The following is a 17,355-nucleotide window of genomic DNA, read 5'->3' as shown; positions in this document are numbered from 1 at the left end:
TTAAAGATTTTACCTATTTGAGTGGTAGGGTTAAAGAGAGAGGGGAGACAGAAAGGTTTTCCATCCACTGGTTCACTCCCCCAAACGGCCACAAGGCCCAGAGCTGGGCCGATCCGAAGCCAGGAGCTTCCTCCAGGTCTCCCATGCAGGTGCAGGGCCCAAGCAGCTGGGCCTCTTCCACTGCCTTCCCGGGCCACCGCGGGGAGCTGGACGGGAGGCGGCGCGGCCGGACAGAGGCTGAGCCTGCCGCGCCCCAGTGCAGGCCCCAGTTAACCAATCTCTAAATAAAACCAACAAAAGGCGCACACTACCTCTTGTTGCTGGTGTGCCAGCTCGCTCTCGTGACCGCGGCGAGTCCCTCCTGGTCCGTGGGCTGCAGACTGAGGGGAAGCCGCGCCCGCCAGCACCTGGAGCCGATGCCGTGAGTCCACTGAGTGACCGAGAGGCCCAGGAGACGCGAGGCCCAACCCCTTCCCGGCCCGGGTCGAGTTCGCCAAGCACTGGAGCCGTGGGCCGAGGAGCTCTCTGATGCAGCTCCACCCAAAACCCAGAGCTCAGCCCAGCCTCGGGCAGCCCCACGCGGGCCGCCTTCGAAATGGTTCCGGTTCAAGGGTCACACACCCAGCGGCCACCTGGCGCCTGGAGGACGGGCCCGGATGTCCGACGCTGGACTTCCCGCTCTGCCGCTGGGGTGTAAGTGCTGCTGATGACATTGTTATTATTTATTATTATTATTATTTGTAGTTGGTCAGCTTGCTGGCCTGGGCGGTCCGCAGAAACAAGTGGGTAACGCCTGTCCTGGGCAGGTCCCCGGAGCACAGGCCTGAAGCTGTCGCAGGCGCCGGACTCACACAAACCTTTCTTCTCTGGCCACAGAGGCCAGCGCAGGGCGCGCAGAGACCTTCCTGTGAATGGACCAAGCCCTGGGGCCCGGACAGGCAGCAGTCACGTGTACAGGCAAAAGCAATCGACGGCCGCACAGCTGACCGGAGGCCACGCCCCCGGGGTGGCTCCGCCCCCGGGACCCTCCCGCCTGCCCCCAGTGCCACGCGCGCCCTGTGCTTGTAGTCGGCGCGCGAAGACACGCATGCGCCGTCCCTGCGCTGGCTCTCCGGCGCCCCTGTGGTGGCGGGAACCCCAGCGCTCGCACCCTGAGGAAGCCGGGATTCCGGAGGTGAGGGGACCTGAGGAAGCCGGGATCCCGGAGGTGAGGGGCCCCGAGGAAGCGGGGATCCTGGAGGTGAGGGGCCCCGAGGAAGCCGGGATTCCGGAGGTGAGGGGACCTGAGGAAGCCGGGATCCCGGAGGTGAGGGAAGGCGAACGAGGTGAGGTGTACCTGGCTCTGTAACAGGGAGGGACGAACCCGGCTCTGACGGGGTTGGAGCCGCCTCAGAGGTGAACGCAGATCGCAACCAGCGACCCTTTGTGTAGGCAGAGCCGGGTCGTGCAGCCCTGTGGGGTTTTTGTTGTTGTTACGAGATCGTTGTTTTCGGTTTTACTTGGGGTTCCTTGTGTTTTGTCTGTCTGCGGCTCTCCACGCTGGACTCACGGAGCCGGGAGAGGGAGCACACGAGGCCGGGCCGCCCCGATCGGCCCCTCCTCCCCACCCGGCCCCGCCATCACCGAGGGCCTCCACATTTTATTAGTGAGGCCGGTGGTTTGTTGTTCGCGTCCCCTCCCCAGAATTAAACTGAGAAATTGTGTTTAAACTCAGGGCGAATCCTAGCTTGCTTTGCACGTCTGGCTAACCTCTTTCCATACAGCTTGTCTGATTCTCCCTCCCCTTCTCTCGGGCTTTTACACACACACACACACACACATACACACATGTACACACACATATGTACACACCCACACAGGTACACACCCACACATGTATACACCCACACACACTATACATGGATCTTCGGCAAAGCTTTTGAGGTGCAAGTTTTTTTCTACTTTTTTCTTTCTGATTAGCGCATAGGATGCCGAGAGTCAGTCACCACATGAACCGCCTGGCCGCGAGAACCAAACCCAAGGGCCGCCTCGCCTGCCACTGGGGCAGCCGCCGGAAGGCAGATGCCAGTTTCAGAAAGGTTCATCATACCTTTGTCTCTTTCCTCTCCTCTTTCTCTTCAAGAAGGAAGTTGAGCCTATTGATTTAGCAATAATAAATGTGTAGAATTCATATTTTTCCAACGAAAAGTTAAACTGCTGCTACACATTATGTACAAAACTGGCTTATGCCACATGAACAGAACAAGTTTGCACCTCTTTGTATTCAGTTGTCTAGAATGAAAATGTTCAGATTCTGTACCAACCATCTAATCAATGAATATTTATTTAAAAATCAAAAATAAATAAATACTATTTAAGTATTCACCAAATAGTTTCCAAAATACCTTTGCCCTTGTCCCAGAATTACAGCACTAAACAGTAACTGTGATCTCGCCTAATGTAGCCCTGGAAATTCCAAATGAGGTTGTTATTAACGTGAAAGTTTTAAGCACATAGTAAAAAGTCATGCACTGAAGAGTGACCGACTGAGAGCAAGTATAATATCTTGTTAGTCTTCCTTCCATGCCCCCCCCCAAAAAAAAATAGAATGGTTTAATATAAAGTCACTGGCAGTAAGACCATAGGTACTATTTAATATTATGGCTTGATTCTAAACAGAAACAGTTTTACAGGTATGTGATGATTAGCTTATGTGTAATGTATCTCAAAGTTAGTTCTCTTTTAAAAGATTTCATAACTCGGATGTGTTAAGCTGCTAAGACTCTGTTTCTATTTTGAAAGTATGTTAAATACAGTTGAAAGTCTCCCTTTCTAAAAAAGAAACCCAGAAGATTAACTATCAAACAACCCCAGAGGCTTCTTTATGTCTTTGTAAATGACTGCCACCTAGTGGACACTTTCTACAGAGGCCGCTTCCTGCTTAATACCTCCAAGGACAAGCTGAGCAGTCATTTATAACCTACCTTACCCCAGACTGAACAGCAGCTTGAGGACAAAACGATAGGAACAAGCTTTCAGAACCCAAAAACTGAACATCAATTCTGTAATTATGTTTATGTGTTTTATAATTTCACAACCAGCTTGGTATTAAGAATTCTAAAATAGGGCTGGCGCCAAGGCTCAATAGGCTAATCCTCCGCCTGCATCGCTGGCACACCAGGTTCTAGTCCCGGTTGCCCCTCTTCCAGTCCAGCTCTCTGCTGTGGCCCGGGAGTGCAGTGGAGGATGGCTCAGGTCCTTGGGCCCTGCACCTGCATGGGAGACCAGGAGAAGCACCTAGCTCCTGGCTTCAGATCAGCACGGTGCACCAGCTACAGCAGCCATTGGGGGGGGGGGGGGTGAACCAATGGAAAAGGGAGATTTTTCTCTGTCAACTCTGTCAAAAATTTAAAAAAATAAATAAAAAAGAATTCTACCATAAGCAAAATATCTAAGGAAATAAAAATCTATGTTGTTCCTCATCAGTTTCCTCATTGCTAACATGGAGTGCATAGTGGAATCTGCCTCAGCAGGGCTGTTGTGATGATGAGTCAATATCGGAAAGCTCATGGAACTGCAGGTAGCCCAGATTTACTCAGCCTTGCAAGGCCTATTCAGTCCATGAGTGTCAATGGGGCGAGATAAGCTCTCCCAGGGGCTTATCAGAACTACCTGGGGGAACTTCAAATTGAGCCATCTCCCCACCTTTCTGATCATCTACAGTTCCCATCAATCAGCGCCCCCATCTCCCATCCTTCCTTGTATACTCACAGACTGAGTCAACTCCCCCAGACCTCCTGACCGATAAAAATGGGCTATACCATCACACAAGTTATTCAGAGCCCTGCCGTAGATGCTCAGCAGTCCACAGTCCTAACTTGTAGGAGCACAAAGATAAGAAGGGCACTTCTCAGATGCTGCACCGAGGATGCACTGCATCTGTAACAAATTACCACAGACTCTGCGGCTTCAGACAACAAAAACACCAAGGTATCAGAGATGTGGCAGTCAGCAGTCTGAAGTGGGCATTTGCTGGGCTGAAGTCAGCCGTGTCAGCCTGCGTGTCCTCCAGGCACTCAAGGGCAGGATCCTTTTCCTGGCCTTTGCCAGCTGTTCTGCATCTTTTCCTTCAACTTTGCAGCCTCCAGTCACATTGCTCCAATCTCTGCTTCTGTCCTCACATCTTATCTGACTGTCCTGCCTCCTTTTTCAGTTCTACGGATCTTTTGATTCCACTGGGCCACCCAGGCAACAAATAACCACCTCTCGCCCGAGTCTTCACCTAACCACATCAGCAAAGTGTCCTTCCCACAGAAAGTGGCATAGGCACAGGCTGCAGGGATTCGGCCATGGGCATGTTTGGAAGTTTCTTATTCTACCCACTGTTGAGAGCAAACAACTTGAGTAGTCAACAGGGAGAGTCACAAGCAGACAGGATGCCTGGGAAGCAAATTAACATGAACTTCATGAAGCACTCAATGGAAAATTGTCAATAGTTTAACAAATCTCACGCAAAGGGAGCTGAAGAGAAATTAATGGACAGCCTACAGCTCAAATATCATAAAGAATTTATTTCAAGACTTTTTACAAGCAGTTTGGTAAATTAGAATGATTTTAGCATTCTCTAGCTCAGTGAACTTGAGTAATTAACTAAGTCTCTGAGCTTTGGTTTTCTCATCAAAACACAAAAGAGAGCTAATGAAAATACATGTAGAAATAAAATATGGAGCATGTCTACCTTATTGCTGACACAGCCACAGTAATAACTGGTACTCAGCGAACTCAAAATGATCATACATTGAATTTTCAGTGCTAGTGCTACTGATAGAACTTATGCCAGGGAACTGTGCAAGTCAGTGTTAAAATCATCATTCTTATTGTGTCCCTAACCCTGTGTAGGTTTGGGGTTCTATTCCTGTAATTGCAGGGCAGGACCACAGGCTAGAGTGACCCCAGAGTAATTCCTACCAGTGACAGCACGACTGTTAAGAGCCAACAAGCATGAGCGCCTATCGCTATGCCAGATGCTGCCCTCATGTTTTATGGGGCTCATATTCTTTAATCCTCACGATGACCCTATGAGCACACAGGAAGTCACTTGCCATCATCTGGACAGGGCCCTTCTCGTGCTAAGATGACTGACTCATCGGCATGTTACACAACACAGATGTGCTAATCCAAGGGAAAGATCAGTGGATTGGAATGTAATACAGCCCCAGGAAGCATCTGAAATCGCTGTCTAAAACCTGCCACTGACAGATCATGAAACAGGCAAATCCGCTGGCCTGCGCAATCCACTTTCTAGTATAATTTATCTTCATAAAGTACTTAAAATGTTTGCAGGCAAAATCCCCCAGAGCTGGAAGACAACCAAATGGGAGCCTCCACACTGGGCATCAGAGTTCTGAGCAGGGCTTTGGGCTCTGTCCCTTCTACTCTACCCTGTGCTGTCAGGGCTGCTCGTGTTCACTTGCAGAAACCTCCCGTGGCCTCTGGATGAATCATTCTGACTCCATGCTGCCTCCAGTGCATGGAGAAAGCAGAGACCGGCCTTGGCGTTGGGTACTCTGAGGTCAGACAAGCAGACGAGCGTTGCGGGGAAAACCCTGGAGCATAAATGCCAACTGTAAGGGTGAACCCAGTGAGAGTCCCAGACATCTTACAACACTGTTGGGAAACCAGACGTGTCCCTCATGTTAGTGAACAAAGACAGAAAAAGACATAAATGTGTACTTTTTCATGAGTTTTTGAACCTATGTGAGCTAAAAGATTAGCAATATGCATGACTTTCTGAAAGAAAATAATTTGTCACCATTTTTAAAACAAGAGCAATAAATAACCTAGCAAAGGACATAGAAAGTGGCAACAGGATTGCAAACTTTCTTTTCCAGGGATCTCATAAAAAAAGTAGTTGAAACTTGAAGGTGCTTCCAAAACTATTACTTAGTAGAAACTGAAATGAGCCCACATTACTTCAGAACAAAACACTTATCAGAATCTCAGAACTGAGTATCTCCTGTGGTTTTAAAAGATTAAGAAGGGCAAGTAGAAAACATCTCCTTCTCCCCTGATATTATCTACCTTAATCACAAAAGAGAATTCAGTTGGAGGTATATCCTCAGGTGCAGGCAAAATAGTTAACAGACCAGGAGGTGAACTGAGCATCGCTGATGGACAGAACTGAATAAAAGACGAGATTTATGTATCTGAAACCGTAGTGGAAGGTGGGTTCTTTGAAGGTCCTTCTGTAAATACGTGTATTTACTGGAGTCACACTAACATGATTATGCACATGTGATCACCCCGTCCAGCCCCCTGTTGTCCCTTGGCAGAGAGCATCCTAGGGAAACAGACAAGTAAGACTTGGTGGAGGTTGGGGCTGCTCCAAAGGCCATCGTGGGGAGCTTTCTGCATGGTTTGGGAACTCTGAGCACCAACCTCCAGCAGGGAAGGTTCTGCTGCAATATTTTCTCCATTTACTCACCTAATTTAGCACACATAACTTAGGACTCAGTAAATTTGTATTAAAAAAAAGATGATGGATATTTGAATACTTATCATGTATCAGATGCTATCTGAAGTACTTTATGTTTTCAATTTAGTTAATATTGCAAATGACTCCATGAAATATTGAGGTACAGAGAAGTCAGAATCACAATTTGCCCAAGGTCACACAGCAAATAGGTGTGAGACCAGAGTTCGAGAGTAGGCAGCTGGGATCAGAAATTCTCAAGAAAGAAGGGAGGTGAGGGGATAAGAAGAGTGTGTGTAAGGGGGAGAAACAAGAAACATAAAAGCAAGGAAAGCGAAGAGAGCACGCTCTGCTAATTCTCTTTGGGATTTCTTCCCAAGTCCAGTACCTGAGGCAAGATAGAAGGCATCAAGAAGGTAAAAGCAGCCAAGTAAATTAAAGTAATAATAATAATACTTGAGCAGATACCCCAGAAAAACTGGGTTCTGACTGGCATTAGCTCTGTCTCTGGGCTGTCCTGGCTCAGCACCCCTGCCCTGCCTAGATGGTGGGAACAGAGGCTGGGAGACCTGAGGCCCACACGCAGCTGTGGAGGGAGAGGAACATCTTCCACCTTCCTGCTTCGTCTGTCTGGGAAGCAGGACAGCACTGTTTCCTGTGAGTGCCACTGTGGATGTCTCTGGCCACTGTGGAAGGCAGTTGAACCATTAGACTGTTACTCCATTTCCCCTTCTGTCCTCCAAGGCTTTTGGATCAGGGTGGCAGCCTATGATCATCATGGGGAACAATTTCAAATCAACTGTGCCCTCCCTACCCATTCCTCATGTCCATATGCAACATGATTAGCTTGCACACCCTGTCCTGCAATGGCAAGCACTGAGAAAACACTTTACGCAAGTAGAGGACTTCCTTCCATGGAGTGATTCCAGTCTGACCCTCCAAATCTCTCATCCACCCACGTGTGCCTCTGTGAGGCATGGGATAAATTACAGGTCCTCTTCAAAGAGGCAAAGGGAAGACTTGGGATGACACTACATTGTGAATGACTCATACCAGCATCTGCGGGTCACAGAGCAAAAGAACCAGTTAGGGGGAGGGGGGAGGGCGACAGGGAAGAGAGGAAAGGAGAAAGTGACAGAGCACAGCTGCAGGATGTCCTGCAACTCCCTGCTCCCTTTGAATAGATTCTCACCAAGATACATACAAGTTGCCATCCACATGACTCAGCCAGCTCTTCATGACCATAATGAAACCCCTGAGCAGACTCCTGCATGAAGAAAAGCAGGTGTTTGGGCTCACAGTTCCAATGGCACAAGGTCAAGGGGTCTCATCTGGTGTGGTTTCTTTCTGGCAGAGGATTGAGATGCATGGCAAGAGATGGGATGTGTATGGTGGCTGTCTGCTAGCTCGATCTTGCTCTCCCCTACCCCCTCCTTAGAAAGCCATGAGGGTTGTTTTAGGAGCTCCACTCTGATGACCTCACCCAAACTAATCACCTCCACCTCTGAAAGTGTCACCCGCTCCCCTGCCCCAGGCAAACACCATCACAGGTTAAGTGTCCACCTCCTTAATGCCTCACAATGAGGGACACTGAAACTATATCCAAACCACAGACTTCATAGGTGGTAAGTATTGACTCAATGCCCAGAACACCTCAAGTTAAACCCCAGTCCTATTGGCAGCCAGGTACATGGGCTGGGGCAGTTTCTTCCCCATGGGTACTTCTTTTACTGCTTCTGAGATGGGTGAGGGTTAAAATAACATATAAAACATTTAGAAAAGTGCCTACCATGTATGGTAACCACACCATAAATGCTATCTAGTTTATGGTTATTAGCATTTTTATTAGTTAAGCATGATTGATAAATAAAAGGAAGGGCTTCTCAAACTAACATTTCTGCAAATATTTCACTTGGTCTCATCAAATTAAATAGCACCATTGCTAATAAGCACAAAGAAAACTGCTACGATTGTTTTCCTTTACATATTTGTTCCCCAGCTGCCAAGGTTATGTCAACTACACTTAGAGGCTGTAACTGACCACAAAGATGCTAATTTAATCACAGATTGCTCTGAAGCTGGGAAATAAGTAATTACTCTGTCACTGGACTTTTAAAAGTTATTTAATAGGATTTACAAATATTGACACATGAGTCATTAAAAAATAAAACTTTTGTTTTTTGGATAAGGTTATTTATAAAGTCCTTCTATAATTTGGCTAATGTAAATTATAATTCTACAATTTTTTATTCCTCACATCATTCATTCTGACAGTATTGAACGTTGAGGAAATATGAAAATGAATTACTTTGAGAATGACTTCAGAATCATTGAATTTCAGAGCTGAAAAGGACCTTGGAAGTCACACGCAGCTCCATCTAGAGAAGCCACGTGTCTGGGCAAGAAGCTCGCACCTCTTCAGGAGGAGGAAACCATACTGCTTCCTTGTGGCACTGCCTTCTTGTCCATCCAACCCCACGCTGCCCGGGAGAGAACTGCAACATATGCTCCTCACAGCCCAGGAGGCAAGTGGCCCCCCTTTTGGCTTTTTCTCATGTAAACAAGAAGCTACAATGCAATCCACGGAACTGAGAGCTGTTGTGACAGAGGACTTCTCTCCAAAAAAGGTCCTTTCCCGACCCACTGCCTGAAATGACCAGGAACACCACCATTGCCAAACCACGTGATCTCCTACCCTTTATCACTTGCTTTATTTTCTTTCAGGGCATGTTTATAATACAAAATCAGTGTTACTATTAGAGATTAGCTGGGTTAGTTTACTTGCCATCTTCCCTGAAAGAATATAAACCTCAGAGGGCAGGGCCTGGTTTCCCTTGTTCACATCATACCTGGCATAGAGAATGGGCCTATGAACATCGACACTGCCTTGGCCCACACCAGAGTGGGTATATTTAACTCACATCCCAGTGTTATGTCCTGCAAGTGGATGTGTGGATACTGGGAGAGAGGACTGTCTTTCTGTGGGTCTACAAGTTGTAGAATCATGTGGCCAGTTCTTGGCCAACTAGAGAGGGTGCACAAAAAAGATTCCAAGGAAAGACATGAAGAACCAGAGGATGAAGGAGGAGAAAGGTAAGGATGACATGTTTCATATTTCTAACTAAACCTGAAACAAGGCTCATTCCCAGTAGTAGAAGCTCAACAATGTTCTGATTTTTTTTTATCTTACCTAAATTCCATTATGATCATTTGCAACAGAAAGAGTATGACTAGTAGAGATTGGAGGGAGGACAATTTTGGGGCCTGGGATCTGGTTTGTGTTCTCGCTGTGATTTCTGAGATTTGTCTTGATTGCCTTCAGTTTTTTAATTAAAAGAGAACAACATCAAAAGGAGTATTTATTAATCACCAGGAGGATTTATTTATTTACTGAGGCAGTGTCCGAAAAAAATCAATTTATTACAAATGCTTCCCTGCAGATTTGCAGATTTCTGGCAATTAACAAAAGCTGCTATAATTCACCCAAAGAGAAATGTCCATTGTATTGCCAATAACTCATTTTGATAAATTAGACCCTGATTGTATTGCATGCTGTGAGAAGCATGGCTTTAAAACTGCAAAGTAGCACAGACACTATTTGGGATTATGACTCAAGGGGCATGGAAGCTGACCACACGTTGCATCCAGTGACAGTCATGGCCACGTGGGATGACAGGTATCAGTCGTATGTATCAGGTTGGACTCTGCCACTTAAGGGAGATGTGTTTATTGGAAAGCAAACGGCATGTCTTGCAGGAATAGGGAAGTTAAATCAAACCAACCCTACTGGACTCCATCATTTGCTTCCCTCTACACGCTGTGATGTTGCCATGGCAACAAATGAGGCCAGAATCCTCTTAGTTTCAGCCCAAAGCATGTCACTCACCTCACGGGAAACATTCTTTTCAAACTCTTCTCCTAATTAAATCAAAAAGAATTGCCACCGATTGTTTTCCAGGTCCTGTTCTTGGTCTGACTCAAGAAGTCAAGGGATGCTTCCATGACTCTGAGGAGGGTACGTATGCTACACGTGGATGGAGGGCTGGAGGCTGAGGGAGTGGCAATGAGAAAGGCACTGCTGGTGGAGTGAGACAAGCAGTGATGTGAGGGGAGTGTGGAGGGGGCACTGAGGTGTAAACTTGTGATGGGAGAGGGCTGGAGATCAGAAGGGCCCACATGTGTCCCTTTAGAATTCTGCTTTCCTGACACGAATGAAGAGCTGTTAAGAACTCTGAACAGGTGATCACAATGAAATCTGAATTTGGGAAGGAAATTCTCATAGCAGTTTAGAAGCCACATGGGGGCTGGTGACAACTGTCTCAGCAAGGCTGTGGAGACAGTTTTCTGTCTTCCCGTGTGCTGGTCAACCTGGGGTTTACTCTCTTGTGGCTTTAGTACTGGTTATTTCTTTCTTCTGCGGTTTTCTTTCATGATTAATATAGGATGTTCTTCCTTTATTCATGGGGGTTTCATTCCAAGTCCCACAGTGGATGCCTGAAGCCACAGACCGTAGTTATTCCTATACATGCATATACAAATGCAATGCCTTTTCCATCTTAACCTATCACAGTTTGAGAGAAGGCAACAAAACTAGCATGGACTGTTTTTTCCTTCTTCATAATTTTATGATTGGAAGATTTGTTCTTATTTTAAATCTTTCCAACCTTGCATGAGATTATCTCTTGGCTGATTAAATCAAGAACTTTCTCCTTTTCACTGAAATGAGGTATTTTATAGTTTCTGTTTGGCACATCTGAATGGCTAGCATCCATACTCATGCTTTAAGGTCACTAAGTAAAATCAGGGTTACTTGAACACCATGATACCTCATTCTGATAACTGAAATGGTTACTAAGTGACTAACGGGCAGGGAATTGGCAGGTAATATACAATGTGATTAGTCTGAAAATAGGGATGATTCATGCCCAAGATATAATGTGGGGTTTCATCATGTTACTCAGGATGGCACAGAATTTAAAACTTATGAAACATTTCCAGAATTTCCCACTTACTGTTTTCAGACTATAGTTGAAAACAGGTAACTGAAACCACAGAAAGTCAAAACACTGTGGATAAGGAGGAACTGCTGTAATCATATAGTTGTTCCATTAACCTTAGTGCGTCACTACTTTCTCTGAAACTTCTGCAGTGTTTAGTATGGAAGAGGTCACCTCAAGCAGGTGTAACAAAATCGCTAACACCTAAATCAAGAATCAGTTGAATGAGAGCTTAGCTGATGAATCTCAGAAACAGGTGTAAGACAGATCTGCTAGTTCCTCTCTAGGAATGTAAGACACAATGCTGTTGTGAAGGCTCCGCACACCAAGGCCAGACTATGCACAGGGGGGTCGTGAGGATGCCCTGGAGAAGTAACATCAACTAGAGCTCAAGGGACAAATCAAGAGAAAGAGAGAGAGATTGTACAAAGGAATCGTGAATGGCACAAGGAAATTAGTAACCAGAGCCCTGTGAGCTCTAGGGTGAGAGGGGAAGCAATGGTAGGCAATCAGGCGACAAGTGGTCCTGCAATGGATGTGCAGCAGCCATGGTGTGGTTAGCTTGTTTTCAAATAGTATTTACATACAAAATGAATCTATGTATTGCTCTTTGTATATTCACTCAACATGGAGTAAAAGAAAGTTTGCTCAGACTAAAAATTAGGAAAAGGGAATGTTACTAAATACAGCATTGGAGCAGGCATATTCAGGAGTTCCAGTACATGGTAATAATTAGAACTCTGCTTCAGACACCTCCCTCTTCAACCAGTTATCCAACCCAAAGTACCATCATCATCATGGGTTCATTTTCAAAGCAGCTTCATAGCATCATAAGCATCCTCACTTAAATACAATCAGAATTATAAAATCATGTACTCTGAGTTAGCACCATGAAATTATCTAGACTGGCACCTACCACCCACCTAGTAAATGAATCCACTGAATTTGTGTCCCATGAATATGTGAATAACCACAGTGATAAGGAATTGATCATGAATTTTACCCCATTTTTTAAATTAATCTAATTGGTAGAAACATCTTTATTATTTGATTTGGAATCATATGATGCCTAATTCTTCTTCCAGAAGAAACCTAGTAGTGGTTTCTAAACCCCATGCCAATCCCAATTAGTTGACTTGGCCAACCATGGACCCTGGCCTGAGTGGGAATTTGAACCGACATTCAGATTTGTTCCTGATCAGGGCATGATTCAGCGGCTATGCCTGCCAGGAATTCTCAGAAAGTGGCAACACACATGGTAGGTTTTTCATTCCAAACTTAGACTGTTTAAAGGCGACTATAATAGTTCTGCAACCTCTGTTTAAATGGGACGTCTGTAAACATCTGATCCATAGGAACAGCTTAATAAAAGCCTCCCGAGCAGGCTGAAGGCACTGCTTCTAGTGCTCCACGAGTGGATTTTGCTTGGACGTTGTGGACAACGTCCACCTGAAAACCATCATAACACGCCTCTCCTTTCCCACCTGACTCTTGGTTTGCTGGATTTCAGTGCAGGGTCTCCACTGCTCCTGTTAAATTTCAACTAATTAGGTTTAGCTTTCAGCATATAAAATTGTTTTTTTAAATATACTAATATACTGAGAGGTTCCAGTGGTTCTTACATTTATAAGGCAGTGTTTCAACACCAAAACAAATCCTAAATATTAAAATGCACTGAAGGATATACAGGTAGAACCTGCAGCAAAGAGATAATCAGCTCACTTCAGAAGCAACCTCACCTTAGTCTTAGGTTCTAAAACAGGATTCAACTTAAGACTTAGTCCTCTTCTAAGACTCAACCGCAAGGCCTGTTCTCGATGAAAATCTCCCTAATTAATCAGTTTTAAGGAATCACCCCACAGCAATCAAATGCTTGGCATTTGCCACTTCATGAGTTATATTTTTTTCTCTCCCTTCCACTGGTCTGTACACTCTGAAACAACAATCAGGTCTCCTGCATTTTGCTATCTATCTAAGGTTAGGTTGTCTAGGAAACAGGAATGAGACAAAGACTCTACTGAAATGTGTTGCCCTTTGGTGAACCTAGGTGGAAAAAAGGGACTATGCAGGGAGAGGAGACAGAGGGCTTAGTTGAAATCTTACCTTGGGCTGACTCCAGGGAGCAGAGAGATGGCAGAGGATTGAAACATCGCAAAAGAAGGCAGGCTTCTCTATGCCCAGTCGGTCAGTGATTGGGCACGGCTTCCACGAGGAGGGCGTGAACACCGACTGTACCTCACAGCTGAGCACAGTTCTCCAGCGTCTTCAGCCACAGGCTGTGAGCAACTAGCCCTCAGAGCAACTGGGTGGAGGACCAAAAGTACCTGCTGCAGAGTCCCTGCAGAACCCAGCATGGCATCTACATACACGAGATACAATAAATGTTTGTTGATTGAGTTGTTTAACCAAAAGAGCAACTTTTCTATTCAGTAACCTTTTATTATCAGTTATTACTCAGTTTGCTCTCAGGCTTTTGAAGCCAAGGTTGGCAAAAATTGGGTTTGTAATTTGGCATTAAAAGACAAAAGCAACTTTAAAAAAAAACACTAGATGTCATAAAACTTGAACCCTATACTATTTGGGAAAAGTAATTCTATGGAATTTTTGGCCAGTGATTTATTTCTTTGGCTTTTATTTAGTGTTGAGAAAGTATGATTTGCCTTCAAAAGCTGTTAAAAGAATTTAAAGAGAAAATCATTGATATGGAAAAAGGATGTGAAATTCTTTAATTTTTTAGAGAATCTTCTGACTGAAAACATATTACCAAGATGTTAGGAAATTTTTAACAGTGTCATGCTTACAGAAATGACTCCAGTACAATACGAAGTTTTTTCTTAGTCATTTAGAAGTTGCCAATATGCATGACACCTTATCACCCCGAATACTTTAATTTGGATTAATTTAAGGCTAAAATGCTACAGTACCACAATGCAACCACCAAACTCAGGATATTAACACAGATACATTACCCTGATCAGATCCTCCATTCCAGTTTCACCAGTTGTCCCACTAATATCTGTCATTCAGCACTCGGGACGTCAGGTCAGAGGCACACGTTGCTTTTGGCTGCCATGTCTCTCACTTACTAGATGAGCATATTCTAGAACAGTTCTTCAGCCTTTGCTTGATTTCCCCTGTTGGTAGCCATGTTGAAGATTACACACAGTTGTGCTTGGGACTCACCCTGATTTTGGTCTGCCTCACTTGGCTTCAGGATTAGAGCCAGCTGTGTCTGCAGGACTCCCATGGTGCAGCTGCATTCTCTCCGCCTTCTCAGCCTGCCCCATTACTGACGATAGCAACTTTGGCTTCTTCTCCTGTAGGGCTTCTCTACCACATCATTACTTTTCTCTCCTTTATAATTATTTTGTAAAAAGAAGCTTTTGAGATGATATAAGTATCTGATCCCTTATTAATCTACCAACTTACTTTCTACTTAAATCCAGATGGAATTATGGTTTTCTATATCATTCAATGGTTCATAATATGTTACTGTCATTACTTATTTTATGATGAATTTTCCCCAAAGAAAGCCAGCAGGAGTACCTTCAGTTCCCATCCTATGAACATTTTTTTGTTCTGGGGCAAAATCAAATGGTCTAGAAACATCCTCTGCTTTCCCTGTTCCACTTCTGAAGGACCTCCCTGCTGCTACCCCTTCTCCCACCACTCTCCTCAGGCTTTGATGTCCTCTGATTCATCCCTCTCCAAACACCACCAGCAACCATGCCCACCTGTCCCAGCCTCAACTAATGGCTTTATTTTTTTTTATTTGACACGTAGAGTTAGACAGTGGGAGAGAGAGAGAGAGAGAAAGGTCTTCCTTCCGTTGGTTCACTCCCGTAATGGCCGCTACGGCCAGAGCTACGCCAATCCGAAGCCAGGAGTTAGGTGCTTCTTCCTGGTCTCCCATGTGGGTGCAGAGCCCAAGGACTTGGGCCATCCTCCACTACTTTCCCGGGCCACAGCAGAAAGCTGGACTGGAAGAGGAGCAACCGGGACTTGAACCTGGCGCCCATATGGGATGCTGGCACCCAGGCGGAGGATTAACCCAGTGAGCCACAGCGCTGGCCCTCAACCAATGGTTTTAGATTAGATTGCTTAGGAAATAAAAGTAAGGGAGAGATAAGAAACAAGAGAACGACTACCAAAAATAGTGTGAAATGTTTTAATATTAGGACAAAAATATTTCTGAAAATGTGAAGTTTTATCTTTCAGAATGAATGAAATTATATTTTGTATACACAGTTTTTATTTTGTTGCTTTTTCTGCTTACCCTCCTCTAAAATAACCCCCCTGAAAATGGACATTTTTTTTTATTTGACAGGTAGAGTTATAGACAGAAAATGTATAGACTTAATTCATCATCAAAATGTGCGTTTTTATACAATGAGAACTCTGGAAAGTTCAGAAACAAATCAGCAAAGCTGACTCAGCCTCCATGTTGTCATCAAGAAACTAAAAGCCAGGTCTTAGATGGCCTGGCTGTCCACTCTCTATTCCTGGTGCTCATCTAACTCGTGTCTAGAGGGCACCTTGGGCTATGAAGTAAAAGCCACAAGGTCAGATCAGGCATTTGGCCCAGTGGTTAAGATGCCCACATCTGGTCAGCACCGCAACCTGGGTTTTAGTCCCAGCTGGGGCTCCGGATTCTGTCCCAGTTGCTCCTCTTCCAATCCAGCTCTCTGCTGTGGCCCGGGAGTGCAGTGGAGGATGGCCCAGGTCCTTGGGCTCTGCACCTGCTTGGGAGACCAGGAGGAAGCACTGGCTCCTGGCTTCGGATCGGCACAGTGTGCCGGCCACAACGCACCGGCCATAGCGGCCATTTGGGGGGTGAACCAATGGACAAAGGAAGACCTTTCTCTCTCTCTAACTCTGCCTGTCCAAAAAAAAAAAAAATGCCCACACCTCACATCAGAATATCTGGCTTCAGTTTCAACCTCCAGTTCCTAACTCCAGCTTTTTGCAATTGAAGACCCTGGGAGGCAGCAGGTGATTGGGTTCCTGTCACCCATGTGGGAGACCAGGATTGAGTTCCAAGCCCAACAGCCATTGTGGGCATTCAGGGAGTAAACCATTGGCTGAGAGCTCACTCTCACTCTCACATGCTCTCTCTCCCTCCCTCTCAAATAAATTTTTTTAAAGCCACAAAGTCAAAAGCACAGGACTCTGTCCCAGTCGTCAACTGTAGTAATCTTAGGCAATCTTCTCAACCTCTTTGGTCCTCGTTATCTCAACAGGAGGATGTGCATGATAAATCAAACAGAATTTCAAGTTTGGAACAAATGATGGTGAAACCCCTCTCTGCTCTGGGCACACGGATTCTTACCCTCCACCCCCCCCCCCCCCAACACACACACACACACACGAGCATGCTTGGACTTCTCCTTAGGTGCTGGATTTGCTCTTCCTCAGACACCCACAGGTCTGCTCCCTCAGCTCCTCACACTGTGTGGCCATCTTATCATGTCCCTGCCCAGGACCCTTTTCAAAGCTGCACACCTCTGACTTCCCATCTTCTGTTTTCCCTTTTTCATATTCTCCTGAGCACCCATCACTGCCAACACATGTGGGAGACATGAATTTGAGTCCCTGTATCCTGGCTTTGGGCCTGGTCCTGGTTCAGCCCTGGCCAGTGCAGGCATTTGGGGAGTGAAGCAATGGATGAGAATTCTCCTTCTGTCTCTCCCCCTCCCTTCACCCCCACTCCCTCCACACACCCACCCCAAGCCACCCCCACCTCCAGCCACTGTCTCTCTTTCTCTGCCTTTCAAATAGTTTCTTAAAAATAAAAAGCTTCATATTCGAGTTTAGGTTTAACACTGTTTGTACTGGAATCAGCAGATGTGACAGGGCCGTATCTCACTGCAAAAAACAAAACACTCCTCAAACCAAGCGAGTTTGCAT

General features: G+C 45.6%; 1 long non-coding RNA gene across 1 annotated transcript in view; it reads right to left on the bottom strand.

Moving 5' to 3' along the window:
- LOC133773942 (uncharacterized) overlaps positions 1–13,596 on the bottom strand; it is a 502,478-nt gene extending 488,882 nt beyond the window's left edge. The window contains exon 1 of the long non-coding RNA XR_009867982.1: positions 13,552–13,596. This is a non-coding gene — a long non-coding RNA (uncharacterized LOC133773942). The remainder of the gene's footprint in view (positions 1–13,551) is intronic.
- Between the last annotated feature and the right edge of the window lie 3,759 nt (positions 13,597–17,355).

This window comes from Lepus europaeus, chromosome 14 (assembly GCF_033115175.1).
Source record: "Lepus europaeus isolate LE1 chromosome 14, mLepTim1.pri, whole genome shotgun sequence".
NCBI classification, from domain to species: Eukaryota; Metazoa; Chordata; class Mammalia; order Lagomorpha; family Leporidae; genus Lepus; species Lepus europaeus.
This window is presented reverse-complemented; position numbering and strand designations above follow the sequence as displayed.